Genomic DNA, 26,929 nt, shown 5'->3' with positions numbered 1-26,929 from the left:
TTCCACCTGTAGTGCCTTATGGTCTGAGAAGATACAAGGTAAAATTTCAGTTCTTTTGATTCTGTTGATAGTTGTTTTATGACCCAGGATATGATCAATTTTGAAGAGTGTTCCATGGGGTGATGAAAAGAATGTATATTCTTTATCTTTGGGGTGGAGTGTTCTATATGCGTCTATCAAGCACATTTGTTCTTGGGTCTCATTTAAATCTCTTATATCTTTGTTTAATTTCTGTGTAGAGGATCTTTCCAGCTCTGTAAGAGTAGTGTTAAAGTCCCCTGTTATTATGGTTTTATCAGATATCATATTGCTCAGACTGAGTAAGGTCTGTTTCAAGAATCTGGGAGCATTTAAATTGGGTGCATAAATATTTAGAATTGAAATGTCTTCTTGTTGTATTTTTCCCTTGACAAATATAAAGTGACCATCTTTGTCTTTTTTGACTTTAGTTGCTTTAAATCCACATGTATCTGAAAATAAGATTGCAACTCCTCTTTTCTTCTGAATTCCATTTGCCTGAAAAATTGTCTTCCAACCCTTGACTGGGAGCTTTAATTTGTCTTTTGAAAGCCATGTGTGTTTCTTGGAGACAGAAAATGGATGGCTTGTGTTTTTTAATCCAGTCAGCCAATCTATGTCTCTTCAGTGGGGAATTCAAGCCATTAACATTTTATTGAGATAATTGTTGTGCGGTAGTATTCTATTCGTCTTATTTTGTGAGAGTCCATTGCTTAGTTTTATCTTTTGCATCAGTGTGGAGGTTAGGTTCTGTCCTTTAATTTCTGAGTTCTATCTTTGCTGCTGATTCCCTGTGGTGGTCAGTGTGCAGAACAGGTTGAAGTATTTCCTGTAGAGCTGGTCTTCTTGTGGCGAATTTCCTCAATGTTTGTATATCCGTTAATGATTTGATTTCTCCGTCAATTTTGAAGCTTAGCTTAGCAGGGTACAGAATTCTGGGCTGGAAATTGTTCTGTTTAAGTAGATTAAAGGTAGATGACCATTGTCTTCTTGCTTGGAAAATTTCATTAGAGAAGTCTTCTGTCACTCTGATGGATTTGCCCCTGTAGGTCAACTGGCGCTTACTCCTGGCAGCTTGCAGAATCTTTTCTTTTGTCTTGACTTTGGACAGTTCATCACAATGTGTCTTGGAGAAGCTCGGTTAGAGTTGAGGTGACCTGGGGTCCGATATCCCTCTGAAAGCAGTGTGTCAGAATCTTTGGTGATATTTGGGAAATTTTCTTTTATAATATTCTCTAGTATGGCTTCCATTCCTCTGGGGCATTCTTCTTCCCCTTCTGGGATTCCTATAACTCATATGTTGGAACGCTTCATAAAGTCACATAATTCTGACAGTGAACGTTCTGCTTTCTCTCTCTTCTTTTCTGCCTCTTTTACTATCCGTGTTCTCAAAAACTTTGTCTTGTACCTCTGAAATTCTTTCTTCTGCATGGTCTAACCTGTTGCTGGTACTTTCCATTGCATCTGTAAGTTCCCTAATTGACTGTTTCAGTTCCTTCAGCTCTACTATATCCTTTTTATAGTCTTCATATCGTTCATTTCTTATTTGATTCTGTTTTTGGATTTCCTGTTGGTTATTTTCCACTTTATTAGCAGTTTCCTTCATTGTTTCCATCATTTCTTTCATTGTTTTCAACATGTGTATTCTAAATTCCCTTTCTGTCATTCCTAATATTTCTTTATAGGTGGAATCCTCTGCAGTAGCTACCTCATGTTCCCTTGGCGGGGTTGTTCTGGACTGGTTCTTCATGTTGCCTGTAGTTTTCTGCTGATTCTTCCTCATGAGTGATTTCTTTTATCTGTTTCCTTACCCTAGTTTTCCTTTCACTTCCTCTTGCTCTTTAAGTTCTTGTGCCTGTGGACTAAGGGTTACAGGACCAGAAGGGTGAGAAGGTTGAAGAGCAAAAAAGGGATGAAGGAAAGGAGGACCGAGTGATAAGAAAAAAAATGAAAAATAGAGAAAGGCGAGGGGGTGGGTAAAAGGAATATTGACAAAAAGAAGAGAGGCACAGAAAGAGGGAGACAGAGCAATATAGGTGTACAGTAGGGTACTTTGACACAACCTTAAAAAAAACCCACCTTCTGGGGGTGCTGAGTTGGGTGGTTCCCTTGAGGTCAGCCGCTCTTTGTTAACCTTATCAGACACAGTACCCCACCTACACCAAGTAGAGAGGAAAGACAAAATGCTATAAATCAAACCAAAACAAGCAAACAGAAAACTTTACAGTATAAAATTGGGTGAAAAAGCAAATAATAGTGGTAGAAACACTAGCAAAAATGAAGTTCTAGTTATTTAAAAAGGCAGCAATGGGAAATTATAATTAAACTAGAAAAATTGAGAAAGAAAAAGGATCTGTATGGAAAAGCTTGAAATTAAAAAACAAAACAACATCAACAACATCAAAATAAACAAAAAAACCAACCAAACCGAAAAAAGAAAAAAACAAAGAAAACACAACCAAAAACAAAGCAGTATGTATATGTTATTGAATTTTGTCTGGGCAACACGTGGTCTTTTGGGGTATGAGATGTTAATCACAGTTCTGATACGACTGGTGGCTTCTGATTTCTCAAACCCCAACAGGTAGACACCCTAAATCTCTCTTCAGCCCACTTAAAAGGCACTTTGAACTTGTAAACTTGCTGAGCAGAAGCTTTCCCAGGAAAGTGCTTGTCGCTGGAATGACTGCTGAAGTGGCTATCCACTTACCCAGTGTGCCAAAACCGGTCTCACTCTGCCCCTGAGGGTTAGGGCTGCAAGGCGGTTCAGACCCCACCCTTAGGCTGCTCGGTCACTGGGTTACCAGGTCCCACCCGATTCTAGCTCTGCGACCCTGAGGGCAGAGCTTGCCTGGGCAGATCGCTCACAATGGCTCCCTGTGACCCACAGCCAAACACTATTAGCTCCGTCTGGCTCAGCGGCTCAGACTGGGGCCCTAGACATCAGCCAGAGTTCTCTGCACTCCTGCTAAGGCTCTCCCCAAGGCAGCTCAACTGAGTGCCAAGTCCAAAGACACCAAAACAGTTCGCAGGAAGGCCTTTCTGCTTTGCAGTTTCGCTGTTATTGAACTTACAGTTGTGGGCGGGTTTAGACGGATTGAACAACGCGACCACTTGCCGGTTTTCCACTGTTTTAGTCCTCCTCTTGGGGTCCAGAAGTCTCTCACTGACTCCCTGTATCCTCTCAGGGGTGATGATAGGCAGATCCCACCAGCCAGAGATGCCTGGAGTCCTATCTCCCCAGACTCATGGTGCCCAGATGCAAGGAAGCTGTTACTCAGCTGCCATCTTACTCTGCCTCCTGTTTTGTCTTTTTTCACATTTGCCTAATCATTTTTTAAATAATTTTATATCATTTGCTCTTTATAAATTCTATTTTAAAATATTTAAGTAATTATATACCTGTTATCTGTATTTTTATTTCTGCATCTGATCATTGCAGTATTATTTGTATTATTCAGATCAAATTTCATAGTATTTCTTTTCTCTGTATATTTACCATTAGAAAAATTGTGAATTCATATTGAACTGAACTTAATCTATTTCCATCCTAAAGGCGTAAATTGGCACAATTTTTTCTAAAGGGCATGTTTTTGTCTACCTTGAGCTGTAAGGTACTACTGATCTAGAACTACTCTAACACCCTTGTAGGGTATGAGCTTAATATAGGGTCTCCACTTTTTCTCATACTCCTGTGTCAATGAATCTTCAGATCCTATCATGTGTAAGTATCTGCCTTTGGATAAACTGACTTTCCCATTTGCTTACAGATGACTACTCACTGTTTTCTTTTTTATTTTCCCTAGCTTTTGTAGATTTTAATCACTTTTTTGCAATTCAGGAACATATTACGATTTATATTCTGATCTTTTCGAGCTGTCTAGTTGTACTACAGCAAGAAGGTTCTTAGGAATAGTTAATCTGAAATCCTGGCAATTGAAGACTCTTATTTTCTCTATTATCTCAATAAAATTTCCAAATTTATTATACCATGATAATAAAGTGCCATTTATAGTGCCATTTACATTTTAAACTTTCTTGAGAACTTCTTTGTGACCTAACATAAGTTGAATTCTAAAAAATGTAGACTCTGAAAAGAAGAGTGTTCTCTTTATAAGAGTTTAGAGCTCAATAGTTATTCAGTTTGATCTTTATTAGTTAATATTTTTAGATCATATGTATATATTTTTAAACTTGTTTTCCCAAGAGCTAACAGAGATAAATTTGAACAAGCAATTCTTAGGAATGTGTTTCATTATGTTTTTATTTATATTCTTTATCAACAAAGCATGCTTTTTGAAATTTGATGCTAAGGTAGATGTATTCATAACTTAAATTTTCTTGTCTATGCCATTTTTCTTTGTCTTATTTATTTCATTTACCCTTTATCCAACTTTTGTAAAATCAGGACTCATACAGTTTTATATGCATTTTTTTGATGATTCTATGACATTTATTTTTTCTTTCACATTATCAGATTGGATTAGGAGTGTCAGAATGTGTTTAGGATTTCTCTGTCATCCAAATCAGAGATCCTTTTTCTTTCCAGTTTTTTTTTAAATAAACGTTTTACTTTAAGATAATTGTAGATTCACATGAAGATGTAAATAATAATACAGAAAAGTCCTGTGTTTCCCTCAATAGTAACATCCTGCAAAGCTATAATACAATATCACATCCAAAATATTGACTTTGATAATAATCCATCAACTGTATTCAGATTTCCTCAAATTTATGTTTACTATTTATGTGTATGTGTATGTATGTGTACGTGTGTGTGTGTGGGGGGGGGACGTTGGGTCCATGCAACTTTATGACATACAGTTTTGTAAATCCACTTCCACAAGCAATATATAGAACACTTTCAATACACAATACCTTGTATTAGCCTTTTACAGTATAATCACAACCACTTCTGTCCTTCCACCTTCCCCTCCTGCCATCACTAACTCTGGCAACCACTACTCTGTTTCCTATTTCTGTAATTTTGTGATTTCAAGAATATTATGTAAATGGAATTGTACTGTTTTGCCACCCTTTGTGGTTGACTTTTTTTTCCCTAGCCAGCATCATTCCCTGGAGATTTGCTCAAGTTTATTGCCTGTATTGATTGCTGAGTATTATTTCCATATTATGGATGTTTGGTTAACCATTTACCCATTGAAGGACACTCGGGCTGATTCCATTTTGAAGCTTTTATAAATAAAGCTGCTATAAATGTTTGTGTATGGGTTTTATGTACATACAAATTTCTGTTTTTTTCTGGAGTAAATACTAAAGAGTGCGATTGCTGGGTCATATGGTAATTGCATATTTAGTTTTGTAAGGAACTGCCAAAATGTTTTCCAGAGTGGCTGTACCATTTTACATTCCTAGCAGCAATGTGTGAGTGTTCCAGTTTCTCTGCCTCTTCACCAGAATTTACGATTGTCATTTTAAAATCTTTTTGACAATCAAGTAGGTATATACTGGTATATCCTATGGTTTCAATTTGCATTTCCCTAATGGCTAATGAAGTTGAATAACTTTTCACTCTTTATTTGCCATGTGTATATTCTCTTTTGGGAAGTACCTATTCATATCTTTTGCCCATATTCTGATCAGGTTATTTATATTTTTACTGTTGAATTTCTTGGTATTCTGGATATGAGTCTTTTGTCAGAGATGTTGTTTGAAGATATGTTCTCTCAACATACCATTTATCTTTTCATTCTCTTCATATGGTCTTTTCACAGAAGTTTTTAATTTTAATGACATCCAACTTAATAATTTTTCCTCCTATAGATCATGCTTTTGGAATCAAGTTTTGGAATCAAGATCCCTTTGCTTATTCTTAGATCCCAATGATTTTCTCATTTTTTTCTCTAAAAGTGTTTGTGATCCATTTTGATGTCACTCTGACGTGTATGTTCAATTTCTCCTTTTCCCTCTCCTTATTTTAGGTGTTCTTATGTATCATGTCTATTCTGTAGTTTCTCTTCAAACATTTTAAACATACTAGATTTAAAGTATCTTTCAGATGATCTTAACTATGGTTCGTAGGATGAAAATTCTGTCTCTCTTTTGGGAGGTGGCTCTTTTCTTGCTTTCTCTCATAATATTTGAATTTCTTCTATGATTTTAAAATTTTGATTGTGAGCTCAGATAAGCCACTCTTCTGTAGTCCCATGTGTCCAGAATTATGGAAAAGTTGTTTAAAACAGTTTCCTATGAGAATCTCCAGTACTTCACAATTTCAAGAATGTTTAATTATACTAGTTGCAAATTTTTGGATCTGGATAGCCCAGACATATGAAGAGTGGGATTTTAGACTATCTATTTCATTTTTTCCTAGATTCTGATTTCTCATAAGAAATTTTTTTTTACGAGCCAGGAATAGTGGCATACCCCTGTAGTCCTACCCTCTCAAGAGGCTGAGGCAGGGATGGCTTGAGGCCGGGCGTTTGAGTCCAGCCTGGGCAACAAAACAAGACTCCATCTCTTAAAATGTAAAAAGAACATTGGAATGAACATTCCTTTTAAAGAGGGTATTGGAATAATTATATTTGTGTATTGGCACACATGTTCAATTGTATTTTTCATAATAGTTACATTTAAACAGTCTGGTAAGTTTTTTTTGTTTGTTTGCAGTTTTTGGCCGGGGCTGGGTTTGAACTCCCGGCATATGGGGCTGGCGTCCTGCTCCTTTGAGTCACAGGCGCCACTCCAGTCTGGTAAGTTTTAAATGCATCTGAAGGGTTGTTTATTTTGCTGAGAAACGGTGTTTCCTTCTCATAGCAGAACATAAAATATATGCATTTTGAGTGTTTTTCCACATTTCTTTTTTTTTTTTTTTTTTTTTTTTGTAGAGACAGAGTTTCACTTTATTGCCCTCCGGTAGAGTGCCATGGCGTCACACGGCTCACAGCATCCTCCAACTCCTGGGCTTAGGCGATTCTCCTGCCTCAGCCTCCCGAGTAGCTGGGACCACAGGCGCCCGCCACAACGCCCGGCTATTTTTTGGTTGCAGTTTGGCCGGGGCTGGGTTTGAACCCGCCACCCTCGGCATATGGGTCGGGCGCCCTACTCACTGAGCCACAGGCGCCGCCCTTTCCACATTTCTTTATTATATTTTTTTCCTTATTGGAATCAGGACTCTAATTAGCTTTTGGTGCATAAAAAATTATACTCAAAGCAGTTTAAAACAAGCATGTTTATTATCTTATCGTTTTCTCAATCAGGAATCTGGGGAGGGCTTTTCTGTGTGCCTAGGCTCGGGGTCTCTCATGAGGTTGCAGTCAAATTGGCAGGCAGGGCAGGCACACAAAGGCTTTATTTTGTGTGTGTGGGGTCTACTTCTAAGCTCACTCTCATGAGTCTTAATTCATCTGGCTGTTAGGTAACGGTGTCCTTAAGATTCTTGCCACAGGGGCCTTTCCATCCGGCAGCTTATAACAAGGAAATTGGCTTCCCACAGGGCCAGTGGTCTAGAGAACATGAGAAAGCACCCAAGATGCATGGCCATTCTTTTTGTAACCAACTAGCAGAAGGGACATCCCATGACTTTTACTATATTCATTTAAAGCTAGAAATATTGTTCATCCCACACTTAAAGGGAGAGAAATACGCAAAGGGATGAATATGGGACTCATGGAGACCATTGGAGGCCACTCTAGAGGCTGTGTTCCACACTCATGACTCACATTTGCGTGGTAGTATTTCAATAAAGCATGTTGATTTTCAGCATTTTGCCTAGGACAAAACTTACTTTACATTGACTTAGAGTAATATTTTTAAGTCATGCCTTTTCAAGATAATATAGATAATATTTCAAACACTGATGCTGTTTCAAAGCAATTATGATTTATCCTAATCACATATACTAAGAACCATATTAAAATTTATACTGTCTGAGGTCAGGTGCAGTGACTCACGCCTGTAATCCTAGCACTCTGAGAGGATGAGGCAGGTGGATTCCCTGAGAGCAGGAGTTGGAGACCAACCTTAGCTAGAGTGAGACCCCTATCTCTAAAACAAATAGCCAGGTGTTATGGCAGATGCCTGTAGTCCCAGCTACTTGGGAGGCTAAGGCAGGAGAATCGCTTGAGCCCCATGAGTTTGAGGTTGCTGTGAGTTGGCACTCTACTGGGAGCAACAACAACAACAAAAAAGAATTATACCGTCTGGATTTCAAAGAGAATATGACAGCTTTAGTCCAGTCCTTCGTCTTTTGGCAGGGTTAAGTTCATTTAGAGAAAAAAAATTAACAAAATTTTTTACATCATAATATATTTTATATTTCAATTATGTTGTATACCAGACAACATTGGCCATAACTTTAGTTTCTGCTCTTTTGTTAATAGATATAATTTATCTATTCTATAGTTAATAGTGATAAAAATTATGTAGTACATATGAAAAAATATTTTTTCTTAACCAAGAGTGGACCTATTACAAAGATAAATGGTACTGATTAATTTAAGGCTGCGTTTGCAGGTGGTAGATGTGTTCTATTGTAACCTCTGGCCTGGTATGCAAAAAGTGCCCCAGGTTATGAATAAGAAAATTATATAATGGAATTAAAAATTAGCTATAGAGTTACAGATTGGTAGCATTAATAAAACATTATTAGCTTGGAGTGCAGAAACTGCCTCTTTAAAAACTTTTGACAGAAATTTAAGATAAATGTAATGTATTCTTCCATGTTTAATATTTGAATATAGTTGTTGATTGTTAATATCTCACAGAAGTAGCTCCATTTTGAATGTAAATTTGTCATTCATCAAAATGAATAGTTCTCTCGGCATACTGATTTTGTTTAGTATGATTTAGTTAGAAAGATATTTATATATATTATTTTTTATCTGTCTTTTCATGTATAATGAAAGCTTTTTAAAGTTATAGCTGTATGTTTTGTTTTATTTGTAATAGCTTTATAGAAATAAAGTTCACATACCATACAATACACCCACTTTAAGTATACTATTTTATGTGTTTTTATATACTCACAGAGTTACGCAACTATTACCACAATCACTTAAAACATTTTCATTTACTATAAACTCACTAGTGGTCCTCCCCCATTCCTTTTGTCGTCCCTTCACCCTAAGCAACCACTAATCAACTTTCTGTCTCTAGATTTGCGCAGTCTGGACACTTCGTATAAATGGGATCTTATAATCTGTGGTCTTTTGTGTCTTCCTTCTTTCATTTAGTATGTTGTTTTCAAGGTTCACCCATGTTGTAGTACACATATGTTAGTACTTCATTTCTTTTTTATTGCTAAATAATATTCCTTTGACAGACATGTGACTTATTTCTACTTTTCGGCTATTATTGAATAACGATGCTTATGAACATTCTTGTACATGTTTTTATGTGAAAATGTTTTCATTTCCTTTGGGTAAATCATGAAAACTTTAAGCTAACCAATTGAAGACATGAGAAATTAGAAACATTGACTTTGGAATCAGATAGATGTAGATTAGTCATGATTCTGCCACTTTTTTGCTATGTGTCCCTGAACTAGTTACTTAATCTTACAGAAATTAGATTTCTTCATCTGTACATTGGAACAGCAATATTTACTTTGCAGAATTTTCCTGAAGCATGCAGTACATGAGATACTGAGCATATAATTGACACTCAACAACTATCAAGAACAAGACACAGAAAATAAAGAGCTAGTACTTGTCAGCAAGATAAAGTAAAGAAAACCTTTTAGTCTGCAATGCAAGTCTGACACCTATATAAGGATGGAAGGAACACGGGAAGAAACCAAGTCTGCAATACATTTCTAAGAAAGGTTCAGCCAGGATAATGGGCTGTCCTCAAGTCAGATTTGCTCTAAGGAGGGGTCCACTGCCTTGCCAGGGTCATGCCTTAGTCCCTCACCATTTCCAATCACTGGCTGGAAGGGGCCTCAAGGAAGTGTGACCTTGCAATAAACACACTGGAGGATCCAGCAGTACATTTTTGTGGTAACTATAGGATGTTTTCAAAATTTCTTTCTCTCTGAAGTTTTTGAAATTTCTCATAATTATTTCTTTTATGGATTTTTTTGCATTCAGTGTACTGAGCAATCAATGGACCCTTACGTTCTGCAGTATTTTCTTATATAATTTGGATATAGTAATATATGTTTTCTTCTGCTCTTTCTTCGTGAGGTTCTCGTTGGTGAGATATTGGACCTCTGGAAGTAGTACACTAAGTCTTTTTACCCCCTCCCTCACCCTGAGCCTTTTCCTTCCATCTGTTTTTATGAGAGACTGCCTTCCAACCATTCTACTGACATTTTTATTTTAGCAATTTTTAACTTTCATGAAATATTGCTAGTATTTTGATTATGTCTTTGTTCACAACATTCCATTATTATTTTATAACGTTAGTAAAATAGCCATATTTCTCTAAAAGTACTGGAGCAATTAGTGTATTTGAGAAAGCAGAATCCAAGTAGGGTTAAATGAAAGGATGGTGTACAGACATGTGGGCCCACTTGAGGGCTCACCAAGGGATGTTTTCGAATCCAGAGATAAACAACAATAGGAACTTATTACTACTGCCAGAGTTGAAGTGTTAAAGGGAGGAAATAAAACTATGGAATACAGTGAGAGCTAAAATATTCACTCCGCACCCCTGGCCATGAGACCCATCCTTGTAGAGTGATGAAGCTATTGGCAGAAGTGTTTAGCTCCAAAGGAGAGAGAAATGAAGAAAAAGTACCTTCAGTTTCTTCTTTCTCCTGCACTCTGGTCCTCTGTAAGACTAAACCCAACTGGAAATCAGCCAGGAGTTAGTTTTCCTGGTCACAGTATAGGGCAGAAGTGCATGTAGAATGGAACTAGGGTGTGGCAAATACAATAATCAGTGTAGATAATTGAAGTTCAAGGGTTAAGTTTTATTTCAGTGTCTACACGATTAATTTCCTTCAGGGTGATTTTTTTAAATTTATCAGTTGATGATTTTCATCTTTCCTTTTATGTAAGAGTCTTTCCTCACACAGCTGGTGGTCTTTGGCTATTTCTCATGAGCATGAGAAGTTGCAATGATGATTTGAATGTGTATGTGCATAAACAGATTTTGTTGACTGGTAGACTTTTTTTGCTTTTAATTTGAAAGAAGAGAGAGCTGGCCTTTTCCTGGGGGATGACCAAAGGCCAGTTTGTAGAGATCTTTCCTTCGGTCAGTGCTATTGAGTTTAAAAAAAAAAAATGCTGATGGTTTATGAAGGAAGGAGCTAGCTTCTTTCTAGCTTCATTGTAGTGAAAAGTGAGGGAATGGCCCGGGCTTCCTGTCAAGTTGCTATGAGTCCTTTGCCTTTCTCTCAGCTTTGGAGAGCACACCTGTGATCTCTCACCTAAGAAATTGAGGCTTAGATGCTACCCTTGTCTGTGTGCATGTGTTAAAGAAACAAAAGTATGCTTCTGGCATTGTATGTGTGTAGCTAAAGATTAAGGTGTTAAATTACAGCAAAACTGAGATGGAATTCTAGATCTTATGACCTCAAAACTAGCACTCTTCCCCGTATATTGCACTATTTCATGCACTCAAAATAAATGAAGTGATAGAAAGATCTCAGAAAAGTCTCTTAGTTGGACTACATTTGATGCATAATATTAAATTCTCAGTGCTAGTATCTATGATGCATATTGGCCAAAAAAAGAAAAGAAAATATGCATCCAGCAGAAAATGTAGGAATTATAAGGGACATTATAGAAATCATGAAGAGGTGGCCCAGATTGGAAAGCAGAAGCATAGAGAAAGATCTGTCTTTAAATTTAAATATCTGTCTTTAAATTTTTGAAGAACCATCATGTACTACATTTCTGAAAAGGGAAAAATTGGGACAAATGGGTAAATTTGAGTTCCACATAAAAACCATGTTTCCAGTAATTAGACCTGTTCAATAATAGGCTAATTTATGAGGCATAAAATATTCTGACAGAAGAATTCATGCGAAATTTGAGGATTTGTACTGAAAAGATTTCTGCATTTGATGAGAAACTAGATTTTCCATATTCTTTTATGTGTGAAATAATTTGCCTTATATGGTAATAAGTATATTTTTAACACACAAAAAAACTGTATTTATCAGAAAACTCAAAACACTTTGAACTTCTTAAAGATGCAAGGAAAATTTAAATGAGACTAATCTACAGCATAATGCCATGAAGGCTATGTTAACCAGTTTGATGAAAACATTTCAAATTGTATATAAAACCAGCACATTGTACCCCATGATTGCATTAATGTACACAGCTATGATTTAATAAAATAAATAAATAAATACATAAATAAATAAATCTTGGCTGCAGTATATAATGACAATACATGGATATAAAAGCAATAATAAAATAATAATACCAAAAAAAATTTATAGTAAAGTATATGGTATAAAATTATCATTTACTGTGACCAAGATGGACATGATAATACATGTAAATCAAGATCTTATACATATACATTATATTATTATGAAGTGCTTAAAATCCTTAATTAACTTAAAGATAAAAGTGTTCTGGGTGAACTATCATGAAATTTAAAAAATATGATGTTAAAAGATATTATTGAAATATATTTTTTGCTCTTGAAAGATTTTACTCCTGAAAGATTATTTTGCATTCCCAAAGATAGGAAAAGTTATCTCAGTGTTGGAATATCTTCACAAATCACTAAACCAGTCCTTGAGAGTTTTTGGAGAAGAATGACTAATGGATTTATCATTAATACAAATGTTATTCCAATTTTCATGTCATGTTAAGGAGTTAGATTCATTGACATGCTTGCCAAAATGCTAACAGACAGGTCTAGTAAACTGCATTATCAGCTTTTCCAGGATGTGTGTATTGATCAATAAATATCACATTTCTGAGATGACCCTCCAGAGTTTTCAAAATCCCTGGTCAGCTCTGTCACGTTGGCCTGAACTGGGCTGTGTGCTTGATTTCCTTGGTTATTCTGAAATCCGTATATGCTTGTGCTTAGCTTGGCATTTAAAGACTGGACTTACTGCTCCATGCCTGTGACTGTTATTTTTACGTGAACAACTTCTGGCTGTAGCGTTAGAAATTCTCTTAGATATTGAAATTCGCAGTTTGTCTGTGTTGTATTTCCTCTGTTGCACTGTTTGTTCCCAGTGATGATAATCACAATCCAGAACTAACAGCTCTCTAACAGCTTGCTGTTTCAAAATATTTATGTCAATATTTGTGTTAAATGCTGTCTTTGTAATGTGCTAATTTGCATTTATTTTCAAGAATAAAGCAAAAAAAAAAAAACCTTTTCAAAGTGATGTTTATGAAAATTCGTCTAGTTTCTAGGAGACTATATTCAGAAGATTTGAATATAGTCTCTTGTCCTTATAACGGTTGTCTTGGAGCCTCAGCATGCTCACCACCACAGTTTTTAAGTAATCTTGCTCTGGAAGCGGATTACACAGAACCAACAGATGCAGTAAGCTAGGGACAAACCTGAGAAAAGAAAGAGATGGCTTCGGCATCAGGGACCTGTAGAAATAAAGACTTTTAGTTCTCTGGAGTTGAAGTTTTAACACATTAAGCTGTGTAGACAGCACATTTCCAATTGTGCTTTAATTAACAAATAAATAGAACATGAAGGACATCAGTGTGCCCTTTCGCCCTGGTAACATGCATAGCACCCAAGACTCAAAGCAGCAACCTGGTGTAAAAATCTGGGAGGCAGCATTTGTTTTCTGCCTCCTTGTTTTGTTGCATAGGAATTCTTCAGAACTTTCACCTACTTGATTTGAAAGTCACAATTAATCTTAAGTAGAAAAATAGAAGTGCGAATGATAAGAATCTGGAATATATTTAGTCTATTGGCATTGAATAGATGCTCAACAATAACAGATTCCTCTTTAGGCACATGTATAGTGTAGACAAATAGCATCCCAACTGAGTAGCTGCTGAAATGGTGCAAACATAAACAAAAGGAATGCTTTAATTACAGACTCAGTGATAACATTTGGCTCTGTGTACAGCATACCTATGTGTTCTTCGTGAACAGAAGTAACAGAAAGATGAATCTGGCATGTCATAATCAGAAATGTCATAATTAATTATCAAACTAAACATTTAGGTGGATAAATTTAGATGACACAAGCAATGACCAGCTTAGTAAATAGAGGGCAATTGTGGTTCATCCTATTATTTAGTGTTTCTTGTGCCTGGTATTTTCTATGTTATCTATCCGCACAAATCTCCTTTTGGGATGTATATTCTTACATATCAAAGACGAAAAATAAAACTCAGAGTTTAAGTAAATGGTGAGGTCACATACCAAAATAGTAATGAGTCTAGAGGTTGGAACTCTGCCTTTTTGTTTAAGCAAAAACACGATACCTTTTTATACTTTGAATTATTACAAGTTGTATTGATTGTATTTCAGTTGAGGCATATACCATAAATAACTGGGCTCACTTAAGACCCCATTCCAACACTCTTTATAAGTTGCTTTCCCTACACTGTGGTTAGAAAACTAAAAACTCACTTTCACAGACTTCTGTGTAGTTAGTAGGAGCCATTTGACTAAGTCATGGCCTATGAGAGGTTAGTTGGGCATTAAAAGGAACAGAACTTAAAATGGAAATTTGGCTACTGGAGGAAGTTTGGTGCTAGATTGGAAACCATTATTATGTGATGTAAAATGTTTTTCATATTTCATTTTCCATGCCCTGCGATGCAGATTACTACCTATCAAGGCTTTGACATTAATTGTAACAATAGGTACTTTGCAGAATATTAGTGTGTGTGGCCTCTTCCTTGACTCTTCAAGCAAATTTCTATGAGAAATAGATAAACTTGGACTAGAGTTTTCCAGTCTGCAAGCAGAGATGGAAGGTTGTAATTGATTTGCTAAGGGAGGTGCTCAACACATCGTGTGTTCTTGTTTAACTTGAGTTCTGTAATTTGGCACCATGAAGTTCTAAAAAACACTTACACTTCTATACCTTAAGCTGAGGTGGTCATAACCAATGGCTGGGAAGCTTAAGATTTTAGCTGCAGATAAAGTCAGGCCTTGACAGGTATGTGAGCCTAAGACAAAGATCGGATTTGGAATGTTGTCTTGTCTAATAATGCCTAAGTAATTCAAAACAACCCTCCTCCTAATGACATCTAAGCATGAAAGAGCTATCAACATAGTAAATAAGTTAATGGCCAAAATATAGGAGAAGATGAGGACTTAGATATAAGTTTACATTCAAAGCTGCTTTTGCCCTGTGGTCATCTGCCTGTCTGAAAGAATGTCTGACTAAGGGCCTGTGTGGGTAGAGGGGCTGTGCTTTTGGCACCCTAGAAGGGTCAGGAGTAAAAAAAATTCCAAGTCAGGGCCAAAAGTAGGAACTGTGATAAATCTCTCCCTCAACTTTCAGCCTGGATCCTCCAAAGTCTTACAGTAAGTAAAAATGAAAGTAAAGTAGCTTAATGTGGGATTTGCAGTCAAACTGCCAGGTAACTGGGTAGTTTAGGTAACTTAAAGGCTTGAACTTGAATTGAGAAGGTTTCCAGTCTAAAAGGAACCCAAGGGACCTTAAAGAAATCTGAAAACCCTCTCAGGGAAAATGCCATCATTCTCAGCCTACAATTATTTCTACAAATAATTATTCAAATGCAGCAGCCAGTATTGCAAAGGTAGCAAGGACATAGGAAAACACGATAATGTGAGGGAGAAGTAGTGAGAAGAAAGTAGAGGAAGGAGGAAGAAGGAAGAAGGAGGAACGGACGGAAGGATATAGACCAGTGGTTCTTCCTAATGCTGCGGCCCTTGAATACAGTTCTTGTGGGTCATGACCCACAGGTTGAGAACCGCTGATATAGACTATATATCTGTACGTCTTACTTTGTCACCCTGGGTAGAGTGCTGTGGCATCATCCTAGCTCTCAGCAACCTCAAACTCTTAAGCTCAAGAGATCCTCTTGTGTCAGCCTCCTGAGTAGCTGGAACTGTGGGCTCCCACCTTGATGCCTGGCTAGTTTTTCTATTTTTAGTTGAGATGGAGTCTTGCTCTTGCTCGGGCTGGTCTCGAACACCTGAGCTCAAGCAATCCTCCTGCCTCAGCTTCTCAGAGTGCTAGGATTACAGGCATGAGCCACCTCTCCTGGACTGTCAATCTTTTAAATAATAAAAAAAGTCTGTATAAATGTATATGTATGTGTTATTAAAGAGACACCTTGTATACAGAGTGTGCAAAAAACCACATGTATACACACATTAATAATGGAAAATGATATATTAAATTTATAATACAGAAGTCATGTTTAACTTCTGCAATTACAAGAAGAGTTCAGCATGACTTATGTTCACCTTTTGTTATTGGTATATATTATTACCATTTTAATGCCGTTTCTTAATATGTGTATACATTTTTGGCACCATCTGTAGATCTAGATTGCAAAATTTATTTACATAAACTAATATACTATGTGTTATGAGTTTAACTATCACACATTTCCAGGTAAGTCATCACATTCGGATGTACCACAAAATATAACAACTTTCTGTTCCTTTAATTTTAATAATCTTGGTGAATTCTTCAACTTCATTCCTTCCTTTCTGATATCAGTCAGTCCACTTTGGCTCCATAAAATTAATTAGCATAATTTTTTTTTTTTTTTTTTGCCGTTTTTGGCTGGAGCTGGGCTTGAACCCGCCACCTCCAGCATATGGGGCCAGCGCCTTACCATCTTGAGCCACAGGCACCACCCCTAATTAGCATAATCTTTAAAAATAAGTCTATGCTTTCATAATTCCTTGAGCTCCTGGAATCCTTGCCAAGGTGTTCTGTTAGTGTATAGAGGGCTCTGTTACCTCGCCGCCCGAGGGGTTAAGAGGGATGCTTGATTTAAGTTTGTGTAACAGTGGGTGGTGTCTGCTGCTATATGGTTGATCTGTCCTGCCACGAGGCATTCTGCTTGCATCTGCCGCTGAGACCTGCATTTGATCTCTAAGCATCCTCAGCTTAATTTCGGTCTAGTGGTTTTCCTTTCCTCATCAGGCTCCGCACTTTCTCTTTCGGTTGCTGCCAGTCTCTCTGAAATCTTTCATGTGCTCCAAATGACTCTTTGACAAGGCCTGCTACACTGCAGACTCCCATTCAAGGTTGTCTGTATTTTTGTCATAGCTGTTCTCATGACTCAAGCCCTGGTCCCTAATTTAGATCTGGCTTGTCCCTTAAAGATATGTATTCAGTTTGGTCCTTCTATGTTATGGGAGCCCAGGAAGCCTTGAGAGCGCTAACTAAGCCCTCTCTACCTGGCCCTTCTGCTGATCACCTTTACTGTGATGGAACCATTCCTTGTCGTCTTGAAGCTGCCTTGTAAAGTGGTGTTCTCCCATGTTCCCAGAAAAAGGTAGGAAAATGCCCGTCTTTGGCATCCTTTTACCAAACATTCCTCTTTGCTTCCAAGAGTTGGCCTGGAGGTTAGAGGTCAGGGCACTGGAAGCTGAATTTTAACCAATCTCCTGCACTCTCTATTGTCTTCCATGGGCACTATGGGGTTGGAAGAGACTGGGTTTTCGCCCTCCCTTCTTCCAGGTCCTCCCCATTTAATATATTTCTCATATATTAAAAGGTACAATGTAGGGCCTGCTCTCCCAATGGCTGTAATTAGAAATAATACAGGGAGAGAAACTGGCTAAAGAAAAATAGGTGGAGGGTATTTAAAATATGCACCCATTACACAGACGTGAACCTGGTTTCTATCAGGATTTTCTAGTCCTACCATCTTCTTAGTGACATTATTCAAACCAATTGGAAATGTTCTTGGAAAAAGAAACAGCTCACATGTTGAGGTAGAAATATTTAAAATGAGCAATTCTACATGTAATGAAAGATTAGTAAAAAATGTACGAAATATATTTAGAAAAATTTTGTTACCCCCCATTATTTTCTGCAACTTTTTGGATAAAATAATACATGCATTTGTAAAAACTTCAAAACGTATAGAAAAAGAATAAAAATACAAATAGAAAACATGATATAAGTAAATAATTTCTTTACAAGTAAAAGAAGAAGATAAAACCTCTTTTGTAATCAAACCAGAGACAAGTACTTTTGGAGAATAACATTTAATGCATGCTTTGGTGAGTTTGTATATTTTGTGTATGTATATTTGAATGACTTTCTTTTTCTTTTTCTCTCCATAAAATAGCTCTGTTTCCAATTAATTTTTCTTCCCTTAAATTGTCTAAGGACTCTGGAGCTTATTTAGTTAGTCACGCCATTGTTTTCACAACTTCAGATGTCAGGCAGAAACCAAGAACTGGCAAATTCATTCTGTCACTGGCCCCATTGTTTTCATCACTGCCCCACTATCCCCAATGATCACTTGATCAAGATTTTGTGAGTTTTCCCTCTGCTTTGGGATTGCCTCTGATGTTCCGGGTTATTGCCCCAGCACCATATTAGCACCCCCTCTTGGCCTCCGAGGTTACCATTCTTTTACTGCACATTCACACGTGCCATCTGTTTTTCCTAAAGATGACACCATGTCAGAATGACTGGGTCCAGAGGCCCACGAGGGACTCAATAAAGTAGGTAGGTGCAGAAAATCTTCCACCTACTGACACAGGCTACATTCCAATCAGCCCTCTCCCATTAACCTTTTGTGTTGAGCTCAGATACTACACTTGATCTTAGCCAAAAGGCCGAGAAGCTATTTGTGTTGAGCTCAGGACAGCAGACTACATCCCTCTTCAGACTTGTGTTGACTTGTCCTTTACAGGGCTTGGTATTTTTTCTCTGCCAGCAAAAATCAGTTGGTATTATTCCAATTTATCTTATAAAGGGGTCTACAGTGAGCCACAAAAGGAAAAGGATTGCGATCTGCTCCTTTGCATCTCTATTAAATTCACATAACTTCCTCCTCAGTGATCTGCAGTGCATACCGTGTGTACATTTATAGCGTCCCTTTCATCAAGCCACGTAGTTTCCTTCCCAAGGTAAGGGGAAGCCATAAAAGATCTGTTCTTATCCTACAGTTATCCTCTTAAATGTTCCCTCATCAAAGAAATCTTCATGAACCCCCTACTCATCCACCCCAACCCTTACATAGATTAAATATTCCTATTGTATTTTTCCATAATTCTCTATTATTTTCCTTCCCTGAATTTATCCCATTGTAAAATTTTTGAAGTTATTTTCATAGGGCACATCCTTCTTCATAAATCACTATACTCCTAGTACCTACCATGGAACAAGCCAGTTATTATCAAGAAAATAACTATTGACTAAATCATGTTTAATTAAGAACTAAATAGGTTCAAGGAAGCCTATTAAATCTCATTCTTCCCTACTGACCTTCTAGGCCAAGTGAGAAATAAGATAAAATAATAGAGAAGGCGAGAGACCAAAATACCACACATATGACTGAGAAAGCTAATGATAATAATATAGTTTGTAGTTTATGTGTGCAAATAAGTGGATTTCCAAATATTGGACAGCAAGAGTTAAACCTTCCCAGCCGATCACTGCAGCACTGGCCAGATGCCTCCTCTCTGCAAGCATTAGACCCTGGCACTGCTGAGCTTTGTATATCTGTTTCCATTCCAAACCTCGGAAGGGGCTTGTTTGGAGCTATCTTCCGATCCGATTCAACTAATTTTCCAGCTGTTGGACATTCTCCACATAGAAGGAAAACAGAGAGAGGGACATATTCCCTTGCTGCACCAAGTTAATAAGTATAAACTTGTGTAGAAGTTTTTAATGCCAGTAATATGTGCACATGTATATGTGTATTTGTACCATAACTTCTATTTAAACAAATTCTATCTATATTAATGGACATTTAATACAACATTTCTCTATATAAAGTTGGTTGCACTTGTACCTTTTTCCCCCTGCATAACTGTATAATTCTATAAGTGAAATTTTGGGGTCAAAGTTTAAACATAATTTATAGTATGAAACATACTATCTCTAATGTTTCAGAAGAAAAAATACCAACTTGTAGGCCTACCAACAATGTACAGAAGTTCCTATTTTCTTATACCTTTGGCAAAACTGGATTGTGACTTTTATTTCATTGCAAATCTAATAAAGGGAACAATTCTATTTTTAAAATCTAATTGCTTTGATTTTTTAGTAATTTCAGTAATCTTTTATTAGCCATTTGTGTCCTTTAATGACATACTTGTTTATATTTCTTCTCTTTCCTTAATTATTTTGGTTCATTAATTTTTTTTTCCTATGGACTTGTAAAAAGTCCTTTGTATGTTAGCGAGGCAAATCCTTTGTCATCTGCAATGCAGTTATCTTTCCTTGTTTGCATTTGTCATGCAAACTTATTTGTGGACATTTTAAACATGCCAGCCTTTCAATTCTTGATGGAGTTATATTCATTTCTTTTATGATTTCTTCTTTGTATAACTTTAATAACGGCCATCCATATTTTTTTGATGGTTCAGAGTTTCTTTTGTAACAATTGGTATTGAATTCTGTGGAATCTTTTTTTTTTTTTCTCATTAAACTTCGTTTTAATGGGTCTCAAAATTCTGTGACAGATTTTTGGTCATGTTGTTTCCATTAAAAAGTACTGATTTTAAAAACTAATAACTTAAAACTGCCACACAAAAAGAAACAAATGGTCCACAAAACATGTTCCTTTCCTTCTGAAGGTTTTACGATGCATTGTTATCATTAACCAGTCTTTTACTATTAAACTTAAATGGCCAATTGAAACAAACAGTTCTGAGACCGTTCTTCCACCACTGATTAAGACTGGGGTGGCAGGTATTAGAGATAATATTCATTTAGCCTTCTGAGCTTTCTGGGCAGACTTGGTGACCTTGCCAGCTCCAGCAGCCTTCTTGTCCACTGCTTTGATGACACCAAAACCAACTGTCTGTCTCATGTCACGAACAGCAAAACAACCCAGAGGCGGATAATTGAGAAGTTCTCAACACACATGGGTTTGCCAGGAACCATATCAACGATGGCGGCATCACCGGATTTCAGGAATTTAGGGCCATCTTCTAGCTTTTTACCAGAGCGGCGGTCAATCTTTTCCTTCAGCTCAGCAAACTTGCAGGCAATGTGAGCTGTGTGACAATCCAGTACAGGAGTGTAGCCAGCACTAATTTAGCCTGGATGGTTCAGGATAATCACCTGAGCAGTGAAGCCAGCTGCTTCCATTGGTGGGTCATTTTTGCTATCACCAGCAACATTGCCACGACGAACATCTTTGACAGACACATTCTTGACATTGAAGCCCACGTTGTCTCCTGGAAGAGCTTCACTCAAAGCTTCATGGTGCATTTCAACAGACTTTACTTCAGTTGTAACATTAACTGGAGCAAAGGTGACCACCATGCCAGGTTTGAGAAAACCAGTCTCCACTCGGCCCACAGGGACAGTACCAATACCACCAATTTTGTAGACATCCTGCAGAGGCAGACGCAAGGGCTTGTTAGTTGGACGAGTTGGTGGCAGAATGCAATCCAGAGCTTCAAGCAGCGTGGTTCCACTGGCATTGCCATCCTTCCAGGTGACTTTCCATCCCTTGAACCAAGGCATGTTTGCACTTGGCTCCAACATGTTGTCACCATTCCAACCAGAAACTGGCACGAATGCTACTGTGTCAGGGTTGTAGCCAATTTTCTTAATGTAAGTGCTGACTTCTTTAACGATTTCCTCGTACCTCTTCTGGCTGTAGGGTGGCTCAGTGGAATCCATCTTGTTAACACCAACAATTAGTTGTTTCACACCTAGTGTGTAAGCCAGAAGGGCATGCGCACGGGTCTGCCCATTCTTTGAGATACCAGCTTCAAATTCACCAACACCAGCAGCAACTATCAGGACAGCACAGTCAGCCTGAGATGCGCCTGTGATCATGTTTTTGATAAAGTCTCCGTGTCCTGGGGCATCAATGATAGTAACATAGTATTTGTTGGTCTCAAATTTCCACAGAGAGATATCAATGGTGATACCACGCTCACGTTCAGCCTTCAGTTTATCCAAGACCCACGCGTACTTGAAGGAGCCCTTTCCCATCTCAGGAGCCTCTTTCTCGAATTTTTCAATGGTTCTTTTGTCAATGCCACCACATTTGTAGATCAGATGGCCAGTAGTGGTGGACTTGCCCGAATCTACGTGTCCAAGGACAACGATGTTGATATGAGTCTTTTCCTTCCCCATTTTGGATCGTATGGGCGGTTTTCACAACACCTGTGTTCTGGCGGCAAACTTGTTGCAAAAAAGCGAATCTTTTTAATACAAGGAGCAAAGTTGAAATTTGGCTTAAAATTTTTTTAATGGCAAACAAGTTCTTCCAATGGCATTCATTAAACGATTGATTTATCTCTCACCATCTTATCACACACTAAGTCGTCACATGTTTTCAAGTATACTTCTTGACAATCTACGCCACCTTATTTTACTTTCTCTTTGTAATTCTGTCTAGTATCACATGGCCTAAATAGCTATGAATTACTTTTATTTTTCACAAAAACATGGCTTTCTAACTTTTTATCCAACTAATTTTTGAATCATTTTGGCATGTTCCAAAAAAATACCAGGTTGGGTTTTTGAATAGGATTAAATTAAATCTATAGAGTAGTATAGGGAAAATAATATTGTCATAATTCAAGTCTCTTCTCAAGAAATATCTCTTCATTTATATCAGTATTTTTTAAATGTCCACCAGTAAATCTTTATGATTTCTTTATACAGTATTACTTGTTGATTTTATTTCTAGGAAATATAAATTTTCCATTGTATTTGTTAATTATATATTTCCTTTTATTTTCTGTGAGATTAATGTTTATATATAGGAAAATGACATATTCTGATGGAGTATTTTTATTTTTTCTTTCTTTCTTTTTTTTTTTTTTTTTTTTGAGACAGACTCTCAAGCTGTTGCCCGGGGTAGAGTGCCATGGTGTCATAACTCACAGCAACTTCTAAGTCTTGGGCTCAAGCGATCCTCTTGCCTCAGTTTTTCTGTTTTTAGTAGAGACAGGATGTTGCTTTTTGCTCAGGCTGGTCTCGAATCATGAGCTCAAGCAATCCACCTGCTTCAGCCTCCCAGAGTGCTTGGATTACAAGTGTGAGCCACCGTGCCTGGCCCTGGATCCTGGATGGAGTATTTTTGTATCTTATTAAAGTCTCTCTCTAGTCAAGTTTCCATCAGGTCTCAGGTCTCAAATTTTTGAATTTTTCTTTCTTTCTTTTTTTTTTTCCTTTGGGGCTTAAGCTAGAAAGCTGGGTACTAATGGTTTTCTCATTCCCGCATTCAAGTATCTGGTGTGGGATGGAGAATAAAGCAGTGAAATGTGTGTGTGTGTTCTCCCAAGCCCTGATAGATGGCCTGTCACTGTGGATGTGGGTATTGATTCCTGAAGCTGGATCAGTGTGAAGTTTTACTGCTCACAAACTGTCCTTTTGTTTCCTCAGTTGACTTGAACCAGCAGGTCTCAGCCTGCTTTTCCCCATTCTCCTCAGGCCCAGTTTTGCCTGCAGGCCTCAACTCAATCAGAAGATCAACAAAAAGGGAAATGTTTTTCTGCGAATTTTCTCTTCAGTCCGGCTTCAGAGTATCTGAGTCTTTATCCCTCTTAGTTGGGACTCTCACTAGGGTCATCAAACTTGTTCAGTATGGAACTTGTTCACATACTACACAGAGTTTGTGATTTGGGAAGGCAACTATGTATTTGTTAAAATTAAATTGAATCTGGGAGACAGTTTTCATTCATTGAGCTTCCAGAGTTTATGATAGGGGTGGTGAATGTTCTCTTGTTTTAATGCAGATTCAAACCTATATTTTTGTTTCTTTGTAATCATTTTTGCTGCTCTCACCAAGGGATTGTAGGCAAAAAAGCACATGTTCATCGTCTTTCCTAAAAATCCATGTTATACTTTTAATAAGCCCTCAATAAATATTAACTATTGTTATTATTATGCTCTTCTTAAGTATAATTTCTTTACCTTTTTTCAGTCTTGCCTCTCCTTCCAAGTCTGGAACTTAAGTTGTTTGGAATTATAAAATATTTAAAGCCTTTAAAAATCCTATTATTCTTGTACATGGCTCCTTTCTTAATTAAAACTTGTAGTTTGACCCTTATTATTGCATTTTTCATTAAGATATAGAAGTTTTATCTAATACTATTAATTTCCCAACTTCACATTATGTTCTTTTTTTCTCTTTTTTCTATTACTTTATTTATTTATTTGTTTGTTTATTTATTTTGTTGGGGAATCATTGAGAGTACAAAGAACCAGGTTACACTGCTTGCATTTGCTGGGTAAAGTCCCTCTAATAATAGTGTCCCATCCCCAAGAAGTGTGTCACACACCATGGCCCCACACTCCCCTCCCTCCGCTCCCCCATTCCTCCCCTTCCACCATGTACTAGCATCAGTTGTGCTCATATCAGAATTGAGTCCATTGGATTCTTGTTTCTCCATTCTTATGCTTTACTAAGAAGAATGTATTTCAACTCCATCCAAATTAGTACAAAAGATGTAAAATAGCCATCCTTTTTAGTGGCTGAGTAGTATTCTATGGTATGCATATACCACAGCTTGTTAATCCATTCCTGAATTGTTGGTCATTTAGGTTGTTTCCAAATTTGGCAATTATAAATTGAGCTGCAATAAACAGTATAGTGCAAATGTCCTTATGAATAAAGGATTTTTTTTTCTTCTGGGTAGATGCAGGGAATTGCAGGATCAAATGGGAGGTCTAGTTTTAGTTCTTTGAGGATTCTCCATACTTACTTGCAAAAGGGTTGTGTTAGTTTGCAGTCCCACCAGCACCGTAAAAGTGTTCCCTTCTCTCCAGAACCACACCAGCATCTGCAGGTTTGAGTCTTTGTGATGTAGGCCGTTCTTACTAGGTGATATCTCAGGGTGGTTTTGATTTGCATTTCTCTGATAATTAGGGATAGTGAGCATTTTTGCATATGCTTGTTAGCCATTTGTCTGTCTTTGGAGAGGGTTCTATTCATCTCCCTTGCCCATTGATATAAGGGATTGTTGGCTCTTTTTTTGCTGTTGTTGCTTAATTTGAGTTCTCTGTAGATTCTAGTTATCAAGCTTTTGTCCAATTCATAATATACAAATATCTTTTCCCATTCTGATGGTTGTCTATTTGCTTTGATTGTTGTCTCCTTAACTGTACAGAAGCTATTCAGTTTAAGTCCCATTTGTCTATTTTTGTTGTAGCTATTGCCACTAGAGTCTTCTTCATAAAGTCTTTGCCTAGGCTGATAGCTTCAAGTGTTTTCCCCACATTTTCTTCGAGGATTTTTATTGATTCCTGCTTTATATTTAGATCTTTTATCCCCTTGAATCAATTTTAGTGAGTGGAGAAATGTGCGGATCCAGTATCAGTCTTTTACACGTGGTTGTCCAGCTCTCCCAGCACCATTTATTGAATAGGGATTCTTTCCCCCAGTGAGTGTTCTTGTTTGGTTTGTCAAAGATCAGGGGGCTGTAGGATTTTAGTTTCATCTCAGGTTTTCTAGTCGATTCCAGATGTCTGTATCTCTCTTACTGGGCCAGTGCCATGCTGTTTTGATCACTAGGGCCTTGTAGTACAGCCTAAAGTCTGGTAGGCTGATGCCTCTGGCTTTGTTTTTATTACCACATTATGGTTCTTGATGTGTAGTGTTCTTTGAAAGTAATGCTTATAAATAAGTATGTGTATGTATGTAATTTAGGTATGATTACATAATTTTTTTGAAGATAAGGGTTATGTATTCTTTTATGGTACATAAATATTTGTTAATGAAGTTATCTATTACATTTAGATAAGCCACATTTTTAACACTAAGTAGTAGCAGATTCTTATTCTCTAAAAGTATATAATATACTTTTATATATTGTTCTTCTTACGTTTTATAGTAAGTATATAATTAAGCAAGCATTAACAATAATATATTGGTATTATCCAAAATGCCAATTTACACCAGATTTTAGAAACAATACTTAATTGTTATTTCATAGTGTTTATTTTCCCATGGTGAATAATCTTAGAATGTTTAAAAAAACTTTTGTCTGTGGGTCTATGCAATTGTATCACATATCAATATAATTCTTCAAAGGGATGTCAGGCACAGCAGTGCTTGATGGTGACAGATTGAAATAAATGAGTAATTTAAGAGGTGGTACTTGTCATTAAAAAGTACTGAAAATGTCTCCTGTACAGTTATATTTATTTTTGAACACTTATTGTTTCAAAATACTAAGGGGATACAAATGATTTTCTTAGATGGATACCTTTTGTAATGCTTGACTCAGGACTATAATCCATGCCCCATCATTCATTGTATTCATTAGGTAGGTTTTTGCCCATGCATTCCTCCACATCCCCCTGCTTGGTATCCAGTGCATGTGTGTGCCCATCAGTTAGTTCCTATTTATTGAAGAGTACATGTGGTATTTGTTTTTCCATTCTTCAGATACTTCGCTTAGTTTAATGGCCTCCAGTTCCATCTAAATTGCTGCAAAAGGCTTTAATTCATCCTTTTTATGGCTAAGTAGTACTCTATGGTATGTAAAATGTTCATACTACCCAAAGTGATTCACAGATTCAATTTAAGCCCCATTAAAGTATCAATATTAAATTTTGCAGTTCTAGAAAAAATAATTCTATGCTTCCTTTGTAACCATAAAAGAGTCTGAATAGCCAAAGCAATCTTAAGCAAAAGGAACAAACCTGAAGGCATAATATTACCAGACTTCAAACTCTACTACAAGGCTGGAGTAATCAAAATAGCATGATATTGGCATAAAGATAGAGACATAGACCAATGGAACAGATATAAAAGCATCTACATGTAGTGAACTGATCCTTGTTTGACAAAGCAGGGGCAATATATACTGGGGAAAATAAGTTTTATTCAATAAATGGTTCTGGGAAAGTTGGGTAGCTACATGAAGAAAAATGAAGCAGGATTCTTATTTCTTACCATTC

General features: G+C 37.1%; 1 protein-coding gene and 2 pseudogenes across 3 annotated transcripts in view; 1 reads left to right on the top strand and 2 right to left on the bottom strand.

Moving 5' to 3' along the window:
• SPATA17 (spermatogenesis associated 17) overlaps positions 1-26,929 on the top strand; it is a 287,476-nt gene that overhangs the window by 93,839 nt on the left and 166,708 nt on the right. The window lies entirely within an intron of this gene.
• Positions 18,584-18,675, bottom strand: LOC128597746 (uncharacterized; annotated as a pseudogene).
• On the bottom strand, positions 20,462-22,193 carry LOC128596919 (elongation factor 1-alpha 1-like; annotated as a pseudogene). The gene has a single exon (XR_008383169.1). The product of XR_008383169.1 is annotated as an elongation factor 1-alpha 1-like (transcript).

This window comes from Nycticebus coucang, chromosome 10, assembly GCF_027406575.1.
Source record: "Nycticebus coucang isolate mNycCou1 chromosome 10, mNycCou1.pri, whole genome shotgun sequence".
NCBI lineage: Eukaryota > Metazoa > Chordata > Mammalia > Primates > Lorisidae > Nycticebus > Nycticebus coucang.
Note: the sequence above shows the minus strand (reverse complement) of the source record. Positions and strands in the feature narration are given on the sequence as shown.